Source organism: Macaca thibetana, chromosome 4 (assembly GCF_024542745.1).
Source record: "Macaca thibetana thibetana isolate TM-01 chromosome 4, ASM2454274v1, whole genome shotgun sequence".
NCBI classification, from domain to species: domain Eukaryota; kingdom Metazoa; phylum Chordata; class Mammalia; order Primates; family Cercopithecidae; genus Macaca; species Macaca thibetana.
Window position 1 is genome coordinate 55,297,261 of NC_065581.1, and position 6,000 is coordinate 55,303,260.

The window sequence follows — 6,000 nt, forward strand, 5'->3', positions numbered from 1 at the left end:
TCTTTATTTCCAGGAGATACTTCAGCTCCAGTAATATATGCTATCACTCACATTCTTTCTTCTAAAAATTCTTTTCTGTAATGATAATGAGAAATTACAGGTGGGTGACTTCTACAATTTACTTTTTAGTAAGCATTACAGAGTTGATATTAATCTAAATATTCCTGAGTAACTATCATTTTGCCCTTTTATAACTAACATTCATCCACTTCTAACATTTTTATGAGCATCCGAAATGATATTTCAGTTTTTCTTCTTTTAGAATCTGAGGTATTTCCCCACTCTTGAAGATCAACTACATAAAAATAAATAATAAATGAATACTCCAGACTTTCAGAAACAATACATACACTATGGTCAAATGCTTTCTTATTGTGTTATTACATAATATCGGCACCTAAAAAATCTATTGAATTAAAGCTAAGTGACTCAGTTTAACGTCTGAAGTTCTCCATAAACTAGATTTTCACATCCTTTTCTTTGTCGTATGATCTGCAATAGTGAGGCTTAACTTGCTGCATGTAGAAACTATTTTCTGCTTATAAATGTTACCAGGTTGGAACACGTTACACTCTTGTTGGAGGGTATAGTTTTTCAAATCTACAAAGCACTGAGATTTAATTCTGTGAATGAGGGTTGCTAAGGGCCCATTGAGTTCAAATTAATTAGTAAGCATCCAGCATATCTTCTGGGAGGGGAGCTTAAGGCAATTTAGAAGCTGTCTGCCAGAGAACTTGTTGGTTGGGAAAAGACAAGTACAGAGTTTTCATTCAGACTACAGGCTTCATGCTGCTGCATAATTTTCGTCTCCTTCTGTTTTGCCAAGAGGAGGGGGAAGAAATGTGGATGTCAGGGGAATACAGCAGGGATGCTTGGTGTTCAGCAATCTAATTTAGAATGCTAAAAAGACAACTTAATGCCTACGCTCTGATTAGGATGGACGTGATCAGCTCTCTCCCTAGAGAGAAAAAAAATGAAGGAAAGCTACCTTTAAAAAGTTGGGAAGAAGTTCTGGAATTTTGGGAAAAGGCAGGCACAGAAAATATTAAGAGATAAGAATGAGTTTTATTATAAAAGGTGTTACATTTAAACATAAAAAGAAGAATATGGCTAAAAATTAGTGAAACAGAAGAGTTTCAAAGTCTATTTTTACAAAATATATGTAACTTCTAAATTGTTTAAAAAAATAGTAATTGTGCTTGTTTATAAATGTCTAAGTATTGTAAAGAAAAAGAAAGCTTTGTTAAAGGCAAAAGAGTGATTTACTAAAGCTTTTGACACCTTATGTGGCAGGCCAGGTCTCACTAATACAGGCCTCCATTACAACTGTCCCTGCACTGACTAACTAGGTTAAACATTAAAAGCTGATGGAGCCAGTGCCCTGATACAAAGGCTGAAATGTGACAAAGGAGCCCACCAAGAGTTTTGCCTAGGTTTTTCCTGGGCCTTGAAGCATGAAAAGATAGCAAAGGAATTCTTAACAGGACCCTTTAAGGATTAAACAAGTTTTATTGGGAGTCTGAAGAAACTTCCCAGGCCTGCACAAACAAGTTTATTAGGGTCTAAAGGAACTCCCAAAACCTTTATGATTTAGTAGGAGAAATGATAAGAGTAATCACCCCAGCATCAAGACCCATTTAGATTAAGTAAACTTACTGAGGCTCCAGAGGAAGGTCTTCCAGACTCAGACCTTAGTTATAGGCTAAAAGAAGTTAATCACTTATGTCTTTAGATGAATGCACACTTAGACATATGGCTTAGAAGGTATATAAGCTCTGGAGAAGTTTGTAATATTGAGTTGGTATGGCAACAATTTCTAGGCCTTCTCCCGTAACCGGTTGCAGAAAATAAAACTTTCTTTCTCCCCAGTTCATCTGCATCTTGTTATTGGGTCACAAGAAATAGCAGCCCGACCCTCAGTTTTGTCTGGGAACACTTGGACATTCATTGGTGTCTCACTTTTCTGTGAATCCCCCATAATGCCTGCTATAGAGCTTTGCACTTAGTAGAAGCTCAATACATTCTTTCTTATGTATGTACGTGTGTATGTATGCATGCATGTAAACTTTATATACAATAAAATGTATAGATTAAAACACAAATCTATGTAACCAACACTCCAATCAAGACATAGAACAATTCCATTACCAAGTAAATTCCTTCCAGTCCCTTTCTTGTCAGTCCTCACTACCCATAGGCAACACCACTGTTCTGATTTCAATGGTCATAGATTAATTTTGCCTGTTTTTATATGTCATCAAAATGGAGTATAGTGTGTTTGGCTTCTTTTGTTCAACAGGTTTTTATATATATCTGGGTTATTGCTTTTATTAGTACATTGCTTCTTAATAATGTTCTATTGAGTAAATGGACCACAATTTGTTTTTCCATTCTCTGTTAATGGACCTCAGTTCATCAAGTTGTTTCTAATTTGGGACTATTTTTAGTAAAGTTTCTATAAATATCCTTATACTATTCTTTTTATGAATGCATACTTTCACTTCCCTTGGGTAAATGCCTACAATTATAATTGCTAAGTAGTAGGGTAGATGTATGTTTATAAAATCCTTTGAAGAGTTTGGTACTATTTTACATTCCCACTAGCAATGCATGACAATTCCAGTTTTTCCACATCCTTGCCAATGTTTGATGTTGTCAGCTTTTTAAATTTTATTTCTTCTAGAGGCTGTGAAATGATGTCTCATTGTAGTTTCAGTTTGAATTCCTATGATGACCAAAGCTATTTAACATCTTTTCGTGTGCTTAGTGGCCATTTAGAAAACTTAGTTTTGTGAAGTGTCTTTTTGAATACTTTGCTTCTTTTTAATTAGGCTGTTTGTCTTCTTGTTACTGACTTGAAAACATTCTTTATATGCAGGAAACAAGTTTTTCATCAAATATGTGTACTTAGAATATGTTTTTCCAATCTTTAGCCATTCTTTTTTTATTTTCTTAGTACTAGTTTTTGATAAACAGAGATGTTTACTTTTGATGAAGTCTAACATATTATTTTTCTTGTAGTTCTTCCTTATTTTTATTTTTCAGAGACAGGGTCTCATTCCATCTCCCATGCTGGGATGATATGGCACAATCATAGCTTATGCATCCTTAAACTCCTTAACTCAAGTATCCTCCCACCTTAGCCTCCGAAGTACCTGGGCCTACAGGTGCAAGCCACCACAGTCAGCTAATTTTTTTATTTTTTGTAAAAATAGGGGTCTCTCTTTGTTGCCCAGGCTGGTCTGGAACTCTGGGCCTTAAGCAATTCTCCCTCCTTGACCTAAGTACAGGAATTACAGATGTGCGCCACCATGCCTGGCCCGTAGTTCTTTTTATATTCTCTCTAAGAAAACTTCACCCAACCCATAGTCACATAGTTATTGTCCTATGCTTTGTTTTAAAAGAATTATAGCTTCCACTTTTGTCTTTACATTTATGCTTCATGCTGAATCAAATTGTGGATTGTATGAGTTAGAGCTATCTACTTATTCTAGAACCATTTGTTGAAGAGATTAATTTATCCTCTGAATTTGGGCCAGTACCTTTGTTGAAAATCAATCAACCATCTTTATTTTTTCTCTTCCATTAATCTATATCTCCATTATTTTGCCAACATCATGCTGTTTTAATTACTGTTGCTTTTCAGTAAGGCTTAAAATCAAAGAATGTGAGTCTTCTAAATCTATTTCTCTTTCATTAAAAGTCTTTGTTAGCCTTTTCTAAAGTTTATTTTCTCTGCTGAGATAGCTCATCCCTTTATTTATTATATCCATTTTTTAAAGTCCTGAATATGTCTATAATAGCATTTTGAAAAATACATGTCTGCTAATTCTAACATCGAGTCATTTCACAGTATCTCTTTATTGACAACTCTTTTCTCTAATTATGGGTCATCTTTTCCTGGTTCTTTGCATGTCCAGTAATTTTTATTATAGACTAAAAACTGTGACTGATTCATTTAAGGGAGTGTAGATTGTATTGCTTTTCTTTAAACAGTGTTAAATTTTGCTCTGGCAGGCAGTTAAATCACTAGAAAATAATTTTGATTCTCTTAGTTTGGATTTACTTGCTCTTGGGGTAAGTTTGTTTCAGTTCTTCCTAGTCCTTGGGTATTGTCCTTGTTTCAGTAGGTGTTTCTTACTCATAAAGTATGGTCTTTCCAGGTTTTCCAGTGGAATTCCCATGGTGCTCAGTGAGGTCTGTCTACCCTGGGTGGGTCGGAACTCTAACATCTCGTCCTACAGGTCTTCTGGTATTTTGTTCAGCTCCCAGACCCCCTGCAACCACGCTATGCTACGTCTTCTAAACCCTTGTCCTGAATGTGTGCGATTCGGTCCTCAGCCAAGGACCTACAGGGAATCACCTGCAGACTTCTAGGGTACCTTGTGTGAAGATTCTTCCTCCTTGATTTATACTCCTACCAGTTCTATAGTAGCCTCTTCCCCAGTCCTGATCTCTAATCTGTGCCTCTCATTATGTAGTGCTCCATTCACTGTTTGAGCCTCACCTCCCATTGGGCTGTTTGGGAAATAGATCCCAGATGGAAGCTTGAGTGAATGTGGGCTTATCTCTTTTAATTCCTTTCTCTCAGAAAGTTCTGAACTGCCCATATTCAATGCCTGAAAACAATTGCCTCACATGCTTTGTCCAGTTTTATCGTTTTTAATACTGGTAGAATAAATCTTTTACCAGTTGCTACATCCTGGAGAGATGAAGTCAATAAACATTTTAAACATTTTAAGGGAATCAATGCTGTATTTGTAAATGGAAACTCCAGAGGAAAGCAACCAAACTTCTATGAGCATCCATTGTAAGCACGTTTTGTAAAATAGCTCAGTGTCCACTGGACGCTGTATTACTACAAAACAATATTCAGCTTCCTTAAAAATACTTCATTTACCTAAAAACTAAATTTATAATTAAAATTCACCTTTACCTCAAAGACTTAAAGCTCAAAGTTTATCTTCTTTCTCCACAAAGGTTCTCAATACTAACCACTTATGTTGCATTATTTTTATTTTTTTTCTTCCTTAGACATCAAAGACTTGCTTTTTATTGCTTTGTTTTGTATATAGGTTGCTTCAATTTTTCCTTGGTTTACAAGTTCCATTAAATCAATTCATTTTGTGTAGCCTGCACTTCATTAAAGAGATGGCCCAGTGTAGAATATTTGTGAAAAGGGCAGCTCTAACTCTTCTTCCACGTCTATGATCAATGTAATAATTTTGAATGCTTCATTAGTCTAGAAGCAAATAGAATCAATTCCCTGTTCTTAACTAATACTGACACTTGGAAAATTCATCATAAGTTTTAATCTGTAGGTCTCACCTTTCTATAGGGCTGAAGACAGATTTTTAAATATCTGCTGAGTGACTTTAACTGGATGTTCTTCCAGCACTAACTCAAAAGTCCAAAACTACAGTTTCCTCTTTCTACTCTCCAATATTTCCTTTCTTCTTATGATTTCCATTACACCCCCCCGGATATCCAAATTAGAAACCACAGAATGTTGTTTTTCCTCATCTTCTTACTTACTCCTCACTTGCAATATGATTTATTCATTGTATTTTGGAATTGTTTTTATCCATTCTCTTATTATTCCTATTCACATAATCCTATTTGAGGCCTTATTACTACTTCCAGCCGGATCATAGCAATAATTTCCTGAATAAATGTATACCTTCCTCCTTTACACGCTGCCAGGCTATGTTTTTAAAGTAGATTTATAATATCATCTTCTTACACAAAAAAATTTTGCTAGCTTGCTGTCACTTGTGGGAAAAAGACCAACTTTCTGAACATAGCATTTTCACTTTTAACATTTCACTCATACTTCTTTTTCAGGCTCAGTTTACACTCTGTTTGCTTTTCCTCTCTGTCTGGGATGGCATGTTCTTGGCATGCCTATTATCAGTTCTAAGTTTTGCTACCCAGGACAGGTATTACCCATCACAGTGCACATTGCTGTATTCTGTGAATCCACTATCAATGAATTAATTT